The sequence below is a fragment of the Mustela nigripes genome, chromosome 1, assembly GCF_022355385.1.
Source record: "Mustela nigripes isolate SB6536 chromosome 1, MUSNIG.SB6536, whole genome shotgun sequence".
Lineage (NCBI taxonomy): Eukaryota > Metazoa > Chordata > Mammalia > Carnivora > Mustelidae > Mustela > Mustela nigripes.
The window spans coordinates 251879185-251893852 of record NC_081557.1 but is presented as its reverse complement, the minus strand read 5'-3'; the positions used below and the strand labels follow the sequence as shown (position 1 = coordinate 251893852).

Here is a 14668-nt window from a genome sequence, read left to right as displayed (position 1 = left end):
AACCAGCATGTACTCTGCATAAAATAACCACCGCCCAGGGATGTGTAATCTGTGTGCTCAACTTTTATAATAATTTTCTGAGCATTTCCTTTCCTTAATGGGTGTTCCTCTCTCACTTTAACTGGTTTCGTCTCATCCACTTTCAAGTATGTCTTGGCCTCTGCAATGCTACCCCTTATCTAAGGCAGGGCAATCTGTGGATATTGATTTATGATGGCTATGTAATTTACACACTCTGCAATTTTCCCATGTGATTTATTCAAAAAATAGATTGTACATTATGCTTGGCATTCATTAAGCTCGCCCATTCCAGTTTCATATTAATCCTATATCAGATATGTTTAGAAGTTTTATGCATTTAGAGCATCTACGGTCATTTTGGCAGATTTTAAAGTACATGCAAAAATCACAATAACCCTTTAGAAACATTCATACTGAAACACTGAATGACGGCCAGGACACCAGTAAGATGGAATTACATGAAGATAAAATACTGGCATTGTATGTGGGAATGAATTACTCAGTGAAGATGACTCTTAGGAAATTGATAAATTTCAACTATGTTTTTTTCTTTCACTAACATAAACAGAAGAACTTTCTATGGTCTATCCATTATTAATAAATGCAAGGTAAACATATTCTTAAATCTATAAAAAACTCACTTTTCAGCATTCTGCTATGTTTGTCTGCAAAAAGAAACCTGGATCACAATATCTGATGATAAATAAGACAACCGAAAATTTGAACGTTAATAATAACAATAAAGGATACTGTACACATTTTCTACTATAAGTGTAATATTATTGGTAACCTTCTAAGAAATCATCTCTATTATTTTGGATTTGCTCGTGAACAGTGACCTGTTCATTATTAAGCCTTTGGCAATAACTGAGAAAATACCAAACATAAGCCTTTAAGGAGAGTTATCCAGATTCCTAACAATAGCCTTCATGTACATCAAAGGAAAAGAAAAATGATCTTCAGGTTACCTCACACATGCATCTTTTTTCATCTAACCAAAACTGCATTTAAATTCCTATAAAGTTCCTCATTTGTTCAAGTCCACACTCCAAAAGTAAAGATCTTTTCAAAGATGTAAAGTGTTCAGCAGAAGGTGGCATCATTGTGCACAGATTGATGCCTCTAATTCCATATGTGACTTAAAAGCAAATTGCCAGCAAACTCACAACCTGAGTCAGCATTTCATCTCATTTACTTCATTTTTAGAATGAGAAGGAAATTAAATGAAGATGCGGACGAAAACATGGTCTCTCATTTAGGGCCTCAGTAGAAAAGAACATGATCAAGGACATTTAAAATAATGAGAACCTGGGGTGCCTGGATGGCTCAGTGGGTTAAAGCCGCTGCCTTCAGCTCAGGTCATGATCCTGTGGTCCTAGGATCGAGCCCCGCATCAGGCTCTCTGCTCAGCAGGGAGCCTGCTTCCTCCTCTCTCTCTCTCTGCCTGCCTCTCTGCCTACTTGTGATCTCTGTCAAATAAATAAATAAATAAATAAATAAAATCTTTAAAAAAAATAAAATAAAATAAAATAATGAGAACTTGACAGACCACAAATGAGTTCTATGAAAGTGTCCCTGACACAGCCTCACGATGACACTGTACAAGTTAATACTTATATTTATGCTTTGACCGCGATATATCCATAGAATCTTATTCCGTCTTCTGTACACCATGGAACACCAAGAGAAAGGGAGAAAAAAGGGGAAAGTGCGTCATGTAGGAGATGGATGGAGGGGAACACTCAAGTTGTAATTTAAAATTTAATCACAAATACATTGTATCACATTCAAAATCACATTCAAAAATCACCTTCAAAAGCAGGTTATATGTTCAATATGGTAATGTACTTATTGTCTCTAATGCAAAAAAAATGGCCTTGTGCTCTTTCTGTGCATTAAAATTATTTCAAAATTTATAATTATTCAACTTGTCACAGATTTTTGATTGCCCACTCAGTGAACTACAGAAACAAAAGCCGACGTCTGATTAAGTTATGGTTGCCTGCAATAAATCATTTGAAGTCATTTATTTTGAAAGGGAACCCTTTATAACCTTTTCTATTTTTAAAACATATCAATCTAATCAGTTTAATTTAATTTTCAACGCAGATATTGCTTTTCCCTCCCTGTCAAAATATACAATGGAATTTCTACTAAATATAAGTGATTAATTTTTAACTACAGAAGCAAAGAACTCTGCTATTTAAGGATTTAATTTTATTATTATTTTTAATGTAGCAATGTCCTGATGGTTATTATTTGGATGAATGAATTGAAGTGAGGCTCCCTGGGCAGCTGCTGACATAATGACTGATTGTGTGCAGAGCTGAGAATGTGAATGATAAATTTTGAAAGGCTCTGGAATTTGTGAATAACAAAAGTAGCTACAGTTCCTAAAATCTAACCATTTGTTCTTGGCAACAAAAGAAGACTCAAAGGCTTTTGTTTAATGAAATGATTCAAAAACAGGATACACTGGAATTAAGGGTTATCTGTCCCAGCACAATTCAGCAAGCAGCTTCTGTGCCCAAGTAGATGGATCACAAATGTAGGCTGGTTAACATGATATAAATGAAATTAATCTGATTCTATTCCCTCTTAATATTATTATGGTAGTCTCACGACAGCTTTCTTAATATCTTCACGCTTTTGCAAGGAAAAAAAATAGCACATAGAAATAGGAACCATTAAATAACTTTTGCGTGGACAGGTAAATGATTAATTCAAGAGTATTCAATAATTAAATCATACACTTGAATTAGTTTTTAACCAAAGTGTCATAAATTGTTAAAAAGATTTTTTAGAAAGAACTGAAGTCCTTGCCTATAATCATCTACTAGATATGTAATCTTTTTTTTTTTTAAGATTTTTATGTATTTATTTGACAGATCACAAGTATGCAGAGAGGCAGGCAGAGAAAGAGTGGAGGACGCAGGCTCCCTGCTGAGCAGAGAGCCCTATGCAGGCTTGATCCCAGGGTCCTGGGATCATGACCTGAGCCTAAGGCAGAACCCACTGAGCCATCGGTTGTCCCCTAGCTACGTAATCGTTAGGTGCTGATTAGTCTTAGACATTAGTATCCCTGCATATAAAATGACGATTTGGAGAATTATACAAGATTCTCCACGTAAAACACAAAACAGAAGGTCTGGCAAATGATAAGTACATTAATATTGGTTTCTGGTGTTGGGAGGTGATGGAGGTCATAATGGTAAAAGCGCCATGTCAGAGCATATCTTCTTTAACCCTCCTAAGACTCTCCTGAGATAATTAAAGCAAACCCTGGGGGGTGCCTGGGTGGCTCAATGGGTTAAGCCTCTGCTTTCAGCCTCAGGTCATGATCTCAGGGTCCTGGGATCATGCCCCACATCGGGCTCTCTGCTCCTGCTTCCTACTGTCTCTCTGCCTGCTGCTCTGCCTACTTGTGATCTCTCTCTGTGTGTCAAATAAACAAATTAAATCTTTGGGGGGGGGGCCTGGAAGGGCAGCACAACACACCACCGTAAAACATGACTGTAGGAGTTTAGGACATCTCACTCCAAAACACACTGCTTTGGAATACTGATTATTTGGAGCTGTAGGCACATCACAAACAGCAAATGCAGAGAGAGCCTTCCTCTGAACGGCAGTTATCTACCTCAACACAGATTCTCCAGAAGGAACTCATTGCCCACCCCCACCAAGAGAGTTGCATCAACTGGGGAAGACTGACTGATGAGGGAGCAGGAGGCGGGCTGAGGACAAAGCAGGAGCTGGCGCCTCGCACCCCCTCTTCACCCGCTCCCCTCCATAAGTGTAGCATCCCTCAGGCAGCCCTGACTGCCATGAACAATAAGCAAATAGTTAACTTGCAGAGCTCACAATCCTGCTAGACAGGAGTCTCCCTTGGCTTACAAATGTCCTAAATCTCACTAACAAAGATGATTGATAGCAGGATTGTGACACCCCACCAAAAAGTCTCCCAACTATCTTAATGTTAATGGCTGGTCTAAAGACAACATTGATCCAGCAGCAAGGGCAAGGCCTCCGGCAGGCCTGGGACATCCTGGCACCCTGTAGGCCCTCTTTAGCATATGAAAACTCCACTGACACCTCCCTGCCCCTCACCTTCCCCCAACAGCAGGGTACAGAACCTGCCATCCCTCACAACCCGGGGCAGCAGCTTTCCTGCCCACGGGTCCTGTCCCCGTGCTTTAATAAACCACCATTTTGCACCAAAGATGTCTCAAGAATTCTTTCTTGGTCATCGGCTCTGAACCTCAGCCCACCGAACCTCACCGAGCTTCTAGAACTTCATCATGACCATTACCGTAAGACAAACTTTTGACACAAACTATCACACCTCCCCCATCTATTCTACCAACAGCCCATTCATCTGTCTTAAAAATCATTTAGTCTCCACTGTCAGGGAGGAAGATTTTCCTCTACCTATGGTCCTTCTGGATGGATTTAGAATTAAATTGACATGAGCCAGATTAACAGGAGAAAATCAAATGTAATAGATATACGTAAGGGGGAGATTCCAAAGACAAGGAGACAACATGAAGCTTATATAAGCTAAGTAGAGGGGCAGAGTCTGAGAATACAAAGGAGAGAAACACAATTAGCAAAAAAGTAAGAAGAGATGTTTAATAAAATAAGGTTGCCCTCTTGCGCAGGTAAGGTTCCTAGGTAAAGAGGAGTGCTTAATAGCTCTCTTCCTGGCACAGGCTCTCCTTCCCAATGTAAATTTAGGCAGCTGAGGGGGAGGCAGAGAGCTTTTCTTGAATCTGCTGGGTTTTGATTACTTTTAACTCAAAATAATCTTTATGTCAAAGTGGCCCATTTTAGGGCAATCTGCCCCAGACCCCTACATCTTGAGGCCTGCATTCCTCTAACCTCTACTCAGATGGTATTGAAGACTGAATTGGCCCCTCAGAAAGGGTCTCTTTTTTTCCTGCATATCTCCCACGTATAAATGAAGTATACATCTTAATAAACGTCTGTTTTTCTCTTCTTATTCTGTCTTTTATTACATGAGTCTCAGCTAAGAACTCAGAAGGGTAGAGAAAAAAGTATTTTCCCTCCCTTATACCACACATCGAAATGAGATAATGGGGTAATCCAAAGTAAATAATAATCATCATCATCAGGTTTTGTGACACTCAAAAGCCTACCTTTTCCCTCCCCCAGGATACCCTGTATCTTCAATTAAAGGGATATGACACAAGTGAAAAATAGAAGGGAAAAAATCTGTTTAGAATAAAACCTTAACCTGGGCGCCTGGGTGGCTCAGTGGGTTAAAGCCTCTGCTTTCAGCTCAGGTCATGATCCCAGGATCCTGGGATCAAGTCCAGCTTCGGGCTCTCTGCTCAGCAGGGAGCCTGCTTCCTCCTCTCTCTTTCTCTGCCTGCCTCTCTGCCTACTTAGGATGTCTGTCTGTCAAATGAATAAATAAAATCTTAAAAAAAAAAAAAAAGAAGAAGAAAACCTTAACTTTAAAGCTTTATAAAAATTCAAGGTAAAAATGAATAATGTGCCAAATTTTTATCATCATTATGAATAAATTAGAAAATTAACTTAAGTATTTCTGTTTTTCAAAGTACATATAAAATTTCCATTCCAGGGACAAAGGCTTAAAATATGCAATTTAGCATATATTATATAAGGCACGGGGCCAAACTGATAAATTGATTAGGTGGAAGCATGCAATTCAATTAAAGGAACACCAAAAAAAGCACTCCCTTTTGCAAAAAACATCACTGGGATATCTTCAGTAATGGTTTTCAAGGTAGCTACTCAGAGATCAAAACTATCCATTTTATCCAGGAAATAAAATAGCTTTAAAAAATAAACTGTTGGGACACCTGGGTGGCTCAGTTGGTTAATAAGCAGCTGCCTTCGGCTCAGGTCATGATCCCAGGGTCCTGGGATCGAGTCCCACATCGGGCTCCTTGCTCGGCAGGGAGCCTGCTTCTCCCTCTGCCTCTGCCTGCCTCTCTGTCTGCCTGTGCTTGCTCGCGCTCTCTCCCTCTGTCTCTGAAAAATAAATAAAATCTTTAAAAAAAAATAAAATAAAATAAACTGTTAGCTATGCAATCAAAAAGTACAACAGATAACATCAGATTCAAAAAGAGGGTCAATAATTATGAATAAGAATCTAATAATGATTTGGATAATAGTGCAATTCTCAATTACAATGTCACACACCGATCTACTGTTTTGATATTGTTTATAGCACATAGGGGGAATGCCAACTACTATAAAAGTGATATCACCTTTTTGAAATACCTTGGTGATAGTTTTCAAGTAGCATGAGTATGCTAAATATACCATAGTAATGTATGTGTAATTGCATATATATAATTAAAGTAACATTAAAGTAATAGACATATAAATTATATATTTGAGCATGGCTACTTTCACAAAGCAGTATTTTAGAGACATAATTCAACAAGTTTTGCTTTGTGAAAAGCAAGCTACTTACTTTCGGTTAAAGGTACACAAAATGATTTCTTATAATGATAATATATTTTGGAAATGTGAGAGTCTTTGTTTCCAAATGAAGTGTCCAATAAGAACTTCTGCTATTTGTCCTTTCTCAAAGGCACTATTTTGATATGAAGTAATCTTGGTTTTCTAGTAAAAGAAGACCAAAAAAATCCCTTAATTCTAATCCAGTATGCATCATCTTTACTGAGGGTGGATTTTAAATCCTTAAGCAATTTATCTATCAAAATATAAAGCAAGGCACTAACTTCCAACTGCTGATTTTTATTTCACGTATCTGCTGAATTTACAAATTTGCTGAAAGGCACACCAGGGCATCAAAAACTCCCTCCAGGCTAGGTTTGCAGGCATTTACCAGGAAAGAGCAGTTGAGTTTGTCTTTGTTCCCCGCCCCAGACTGAACAGTTAACCTGAGTCACTTTACCTTCTGTTTCATTTCCTGTGACTCTCAACCTGCCGTGTTCTGGTTCTGATCTTTCACTGCTGCACTCTGACACAAGGAGACCTCAGCACATAGCTTGCAGAAGTAACAGAAAAACAAATCACACAGAATTAAACTAGCTTTGCTTTCGAAACTTGCTGAGGTATGAAAATAGAGTTAGCAGAATCATAACAATTATTAACTTGATGGTCGGTTACAAAAACTTCAGGACTTTTCTTATTAGCTATCTATGTTTATGAAATCTGTATTTTATTAATAAAAAACTAATCAAATATAGATATGTGAGTGTATATATGTGCACTCTTACATATGTTTATTATTTATTTATTTAATTTGAAAACCACAGAAAGGGCCTGGATTGAGACTTAAGTAGCAATAATATTAGACACTGCCTGATTACACCAAATACTAGCTCCACGGAAAAGGAAAGATGACTAAGAGAGTTAATGGCATACAACGTCCCATAGTCGTAAGATTTTCAGACACCTTTCATTAAAGGGCAAAATACTATCTTATATGCAATTTTATGAACCATATTTCAACAAATATAAGATCCCCCTGATTATAAGGTAGAACATTTTATGTATCATCAAGGAAAACAGTATGTTGACAATTAAACCGATAGCCAATTTATTATGATGCATCCAATTTCAGATATGCTAAAATACAAATATAATATAGGTCTTGAAATCGATACATTAGAGTATGTTCCAGGCACTGCGCAAAACTCCTAAGCTCATTACCTATTTTATTCTTAAAAACCACAAGAGAGCTTCTCATACCTATAAAGTGGAGAAACTGGTGGAAAGAAGTTTAGTTACTTGCTCTAGTAACCTGACTAGGAAGGCCAGAGCTAGGAGTTAAAATTAATCCTACATTGGGTGACCCCTCCCCAATGCTTACTGCTGCTTGTTAGATCTTAACTTCTTGGGGCACCTGGGTGGCTCAGTGGTTTAAAGACTCTGCTTTTAGCTCAGGTCAGGATCCCAGGGTCCTGCGATCGAGCCCCTCATCGGGCTCGCTGCTCAGCGAGTAGCCTGCTTCACTTCCTCTCTCTCCACCTGCCTCTCCGCCTACTTGGGATCTCCGTCAAATAAATAACTAAAATCTTAAAAAAAAAAATCTGAACTTTTTTTTTTTTTTAAAAGTTTTTACTTATTCATTTGACAGAGAGAGAGAGAGAACAAGCAGGGGAAGACACAGGCAGAGGGAGAAGGAGAAGCAGGCTCCCTGCTGAGCAGACAGCCAATTTAGGGCTGGATCCCAGGACCCTGGGATCCTGACCTGAGCCAAAGGCAGATGCTTAACCGCATAACCGACAGAGCCACCCAGATGCCGCTAGATCTGAATTATTAACAGATTTGAAATTAGATCCACTTATTAAAATTTAGTAATATTTGGGATGAATAGAATGTTTCTCTATTCACTTTCTTCAAGGATTATCAATCAATATAACATTAATCAGAACATTCTTATTAGAATCTAATAATTACTGATTAACAAATAATTGGGATATGGAACACATAGGTAAGGTGTATAATATCAACATATTATATATTATTAACATCTATAATGTATAATACTATATTCAGCACAACCGTGTATATCCTAACAAGTAAGTCTGGATTCTGAGTACCTCAGCTCTTTATATACTTCATTTACAGGAAAAGGTAGGGTTTTAACATCCCTGTGAAGAAATGGAAATAAATCCATTTTAGAAATGTCTGAGCAACTGCTTTAAATCATATGCTTTGCAGGTGAAATCAAGAAGGCTTTTATTCAACATATTTAATACACACCTAGCAGAAATTATGTTTTATGCAGACCCCTTTCACAGTGCTGTGGTACCAATGGTTTAAAGGACAAAAGAGAAAAGGGAACACAACTATTCTCTCCACTCTAGTCATCAGAGTCTTCCTTCTGAGGAGTCTGCTCCATGGCTCTTTTCCCCTCAGTATAACCAGCACTTGGGCTTGACTTTGGTATCTTCTACTTCCCCAGACCTCCAGCTGCTACACAATGTGTCTCAGCAGCTCCTCAACTCTGTTTCCTGTTCACGGCTGCTCTGCTGAGGCAAGTGTTCAGCTTCTGATAACGAGCTATGTAGACGGGATTGAGACAGAGGAAGCCAAGCAAGTGGCTCACCCGACTAGCCTGTGAAGTCCTGCGTACCGTTCTACAGGAGCCTCAAGTTAGACGGGTGATCTTAGGAAATTACAGATCAAAAGATAGAGTCAGGCCATTTAGGTACATATTTTGTTAAAATGCTTCTTGGTTTGTTGGTTAAGAAGGTTCTATTTGCCTTCCCAGCGGTACCATCTGAAGATAGTGGACCTTTTTGAGAAAAGGCATTCAAGAGAATAGGCAAAAGCCTTCAGAACTCTCCACCTCTGTAACCTAGATGTTTTCCTGCCTTCCAGCTACCTTCCAGGTTTTGGAACTTTCTCTTCGACTTGATCTCCTACTTTGGTGCCAATAAAGGGAAGCCCCCAGGTGGACCCTCTGTCATTTGTGCTACTCACCCCAATACCACCACGCATTGGATCTACAGCATAGTCATGAATGGACTCCGTTGCAGGCAACCTTGAAATTCACAGTTTATAGTTTTTAATGTTCAAATTATGGATACACATTGACACAAACACACAGAGGCACGTTTTTATATAAACAAAAGATAATTGCAAACATGTGTATGCCTGCTATCTAGTTAAACAATAATCTGATTCCCAAGTATTAGTGGTTAGCGATGCCTTCCAGATAAGCCACAGTGAAATGCCACTCGTCTTATAACTACAGCCCCAAACTCCCAGAGACTGTTTCACATTATTGTATTTTTTGTCATCAAATTTAGAAGACTTTTTCACTGACATAAACAAACGACTTTTCTTCCCAGGATGATACTGTATACTTTGGCATAATGAAAAATGAGTGTATTTCAGTAAGCTTTAAGGTTATTTTAATTATGAAGAGATTTTGGCCTCCGTGTAAATTATACCAGTTTATTTACTGAGTTCATGCTATCTTCAGTACTATCTATGCTTCTATTCTGCTCACCAAACCAAACTTTATACCAGTCAACAGACACTAAAGAAAACCGTACCCATGTCATCTACTCTTCTCTGACAGGTGCAATATTTGCTCCTCTTTGACTTGCAGGATTTAAAAATTAAAGGTAATTAGAACGGCCTCTTTTTTTTCCTACATGAGAGCTTAAAACTGATGCTTTCAACAAGGAAAAGCAGTCTATTTTCTTTCTTTCTTTCTTTTAAGATTTTATTTATTTATTTATTTATTTATTTATTTGAGAGTGGCGGAGAAGGGCAGAGTGGGAGGGGAAGGACAAGCAGACTAAGCCTGGAGCCCAAGTGGGCTTGATCTCAGGACCCTAAGATCATGACCTGAGCCAAAATTGAGTTGGCTGCCTAACCGACTGCACAACCCAGGAGCCCTCATCTATTTTCAACTAGCAAAAACTATCACAGTCCGAAACATAAAAAACTACCATAAAAAATGCAGATTTGATGTGAAAGAAACAAAGTCTTCTCCTAAATAATTTGAAAATGGTCATGATATTATTCTCATTATGTCTCCACTTCCAATTCCTGTCTCAATAGTAGTCTTTTTTTTTTTTACATATACTGAAAATGGTATTAGGACACAGAAGCATCTTCCATGAGAAGATTATTGTTTGGCCTCAGTATTAAACCACTCATTCATTTTCTCAAATACACACACATACACACATACACACTTATTAATTCAGATGAAATTCTAGGTCTTTCAAATTCAAAATAAGTAAAGCACAGTTCCTATTTACAAAAAAATAGAATGGAATGGGCAATGATCTTTATTTCACCACTTCTTTCTTTCATCAAGATCAGTATTTTCCCTAGTGACCTTCAGTGACTTAAAGGAAAAGCAGCAGTCCATTCTTAAAAAATCAAGCATTCACATTTTTTAAAGCTCATTCATTTATTAAACTTTTCATTTATAATATGTTGTATTTATAATATGTTTTATTATTTATATATAGAAACATAACTTCTGGAGCTAAAACCATAATCACATCCTACAGAGTTACAATGAGCGAAACATGAAATTAATCAATGGTCAACCTGCTCAAGCCCAGCTCATGGTAAATGAAATCACACACAAGGATGAAAAATAACATAAATACAGTCCTATATTCCCTAACATTGTGTATGTGTGTGTGTGCATAAACAGATAAAGACATAAAGAAAAAAGAGACAAAATATATCGATACATTAAACTTTCAACTATGACAATGCTCTATAACCAGAATCCTGAATTACATAATTAACTATTTAAATTTGTATTAGCCAAACTAACTGTGTGTTCTAATAACATATGAATGACAACTCCAAGAGGTTACTTATGCTAATTTAATACCAGATAAACTTTGTAAAAATTACAAAAGTTGTGGCTGATCAGGTTGGGTACTTAGAAACGTGGTAATAATCAGGGGTGCCTGGGTGGCTCAGTCAGTTAAGTAACTGACTTGATTTCAGCTCAGGTCATGATCTCAGGCTCATGGGATCGAGACCCATGGTAGGCTCCATACTCGTTGGGGCTGCTTGAGACTCTATTTCTCATCTGCCCTTCCCCCAATATGTGCATGTTCTCTCACTCTGTCATTAGTAAATAAATATTTTTTTAAAATGTAGTAATAATCAATATAATTTGATGATCATATACAATTATGAAGCCTAATGAGTATTCAAATCTTTTTATAAGTAGATCTACTACTTAATGGATATGTGAAGACCCACCATACTATGGTAACGACTTTCCACTGTTTACTTTCCATTTGTTTCCATTTATCAAAATATAATTTTAAGTATCACTTCTATAAGTTTTACAAATTAAGCAATAATGACAGGAGGTAACAGTTACTAAGTGCTTACAATACTTTAAGTACAATGCTAAGTGCTTACATGGATAATTTCATTTAATCTTCATAACGGCCATTTTAGAGAAAAGTAATCTAAGGAACAAAGAGCTAAAGTAAGTGAACCACGGTCACGAGCTCATAAGCAGTTAGCTGAGTTATTAGCCCAGACATTCTGGCTTCAGTACCCTATTACTATCTCCTAACATTATATTGAGATTATGTAATTTGCCTTTATTCTTTTTTTTCTTTTTAATTCATCTAATTTGAACAAAAACAACAGTCATGGAGAGAATCTTTGATATATCATTATCTAAATATTTACCTTATTTGAAAACACTGATTTAGAAGTTCTGATTAACAGCATGAGAAAAAAAAATATTGTGTTAGAACTTCTCTCTAAATGGATACCTTACTATAATATAAATTTTGGCTATGCCATAAAGATAATATTGCCATAGTGCATATCTCTATAATTTACTATCCAGCGTGTTAAGTCTTCTAATGTTTGAAGCAACCAACCAAACAAAATTATCTATGTCATAATTACTTAAGTCTGACACAATGGTAAGTATCTTAATAGACACAAAGTGAGAAAAAAAGAAATGTGGTGTGAAATATAAGTAAACATTTCTTTGAGAAGATGTTAATATTTCTATGGGTGAAAATATATCTGTAGTATTTCTTGCTATTAGACTACACCAATCATGTAATCTGAATAAAGACGGGGTGCCCATTTAAGCCCATGAAAAAAGAAAAGCTTGAAAAGTAGGAAATGAAAGAAAAATATGATGAGGTCATTTTAAATCACTAGAATTCCTCAGTTGGGCTAATCACAGAAACTTATATTTCCATAATAAGTAAGAGTATGTACACGTCTCTAGGTATATATAATATTCTAGGAGTGTAGATATACATACATAAGTATAATCTTACTTTAATTTTTGCATTATTTATTATTTTTGACCCAGCCTGCTTTCATCATCAGTGAACTGGTTGAAGAAACATGCAAGTGTAACAATTTTAACATAATCAGCTTTTATTATATAAAATATTTTTATTAAAATGGCACGCTCCTAAAAATTCAGAACCATTGGAAAAGAACAAGATCTAAACTTAAAAATGTGGATCTCAATACTAAGTCTTCAGTACGGGCCTGGACCCTTGCTTCCATGCCTCTAACCAAACAAAAGGAGCTGTCTTTTACTTACTTTCAGCACTAGCTAGAGAGACTGGCCACCCAGCTGATCTCCGTCACATTCTACAGGGCACAGTCCCTACCATAGGTATTGGGAATCTTGATATGCCCTACCATAGGTATTGGGAATCTTGATATTTATTTACTTGTCTATCCTACAGATAGGAATCATTACATATCCTCGTTCTAGCTAATGATATAGAAAGGGAGTTTGTTGGGTGAATTCAGAAGAATATTTGTTCAATCCACCATATTCTTGTCTTTTTTTTTTTTAATTTTATTTATTTATTTGATAGAGAGATCACAAGTAGGCAGAGAGGCAGGCAAGGGGAGAGGGGGAAGCAGGCTTCCTGCTGAGCAGAGAGCCCGATGACGGGCTTGATCCCAGGACCCTGAAATCATGACCTGAGCCGAAGGCAGAGGCTTAACCCACTGAGCCACCCAGGCACTCCCATATTCTTGTCTTTGAATGCTGTTATGTCAGGACCTGATGCCAAGTATCTGAAAACCATCTTACTACCTAGAGTTAACAAAACTACACACCAAAGATGTTGAAAAGAGATAGACCCTTGATGATCAGTTCCAAGGCCAAACCATCACAGTAACCCCTTATTTCGGAATTCTTAATAAGTAAGCAGGTGTTCTTTTCTTTCTGGCCACTGCTAGCTCGGTCTCCTGGTGTGTAGAGCAAAAGCTCCTAAATGTGTCAATCAAAGAGAAGTATTTATTTGGTGAAATAAGGGTAACTTTGGGACCAAGATAAAAAATGTCCTTTGGTGAGGGGAGGAACATTGCAGCTAAAAAGCACAGAGCAAGGTTTTCTCCCAGCATGCATTATCTTTTCTAAAGGGTACCCCAAATTTCCTACCAGTGGGAAATTAGTCTCACGCCCATCTAGACATCCAACAATTAATATGTGCCACCGTCACTGTCATACAAATGAATTAGAGTAGGTATACTATCCAAATCAAGCCAGGCTGAGCAAATGGAATTAATCCTGAGATATTTATAAAACACTGTGGAAAGCCGACTTTTCTCTTTCCTATCAGAATTTTAAAGAAAAAGCATATGATGAATTTACATAAGAATTTACAACCATCCACAAAGTTTATCCGGATATACAAGAGGGAGAAATTCATGTCAGACTGAATTATTATATTTAACTCTTTGCATAGTTTCCCAATTCACTGGGTGATCATATATAGTTCACCAATTTGCCTTAATTATATGGATAACATCTTGAAGTATCAGACTGCATTTATCTTCTCTCATTTAATGACTTCTGTCACCATCCAAATGTTCTAAGATATTCTAGAAAAGAACTTTTAAATTTTACTTCCAAAAGAAAAAGACTGTCACAAACATGCTTTAAAAATCTCACTGCCGATGCTAACTAGCTTTCATGACAAAGTGAAAATCTTAATTGTTGAGGGGGGGGAAACAACACTAAACAAGTGACTCCATACTCTAACCAAAAAACAAACCTCATTGTTTTCAGAGGATGACATGAATCTGGCATTACAATCCATGTGAAATATTCTATGGGTTCAAATATCTATGCCAAAAAGATAAATCAAGTTTCAAATAATGGTATTTTAAAAAATACACC

The 14668-nt window shown here is 37.2% G+C and overlaps 1 protein-coding gene across 13 annotated transcripts in view; it reads right to left on the bottom strand.

The window, feature by feature from the left end:
• ADGRL3 (adhesion G protein-coupled receptor L3) overlaps nucleotides 1–14668 on the bottom strand; it is an 801456-nt gene that overhangs the window by 698800 nt on the left and 87988 nt on the right. The window contains exon 1 of one of the 13 annotated variants that reach the window (XM_059384595.1): nucleotides 6935–7022. The exons of the other annotated variants lie outside the window; for them this stretch is intronic. The gene's annotated coding sequence lies outside the window, so the exon portion shown is untranslated. Of the gene's footprint in view, nucleotides 1–6934; nucleotides 7023–14668 lie in introns of those variants that run through there. 13 annotated transcript variants of the gene reach the window in all.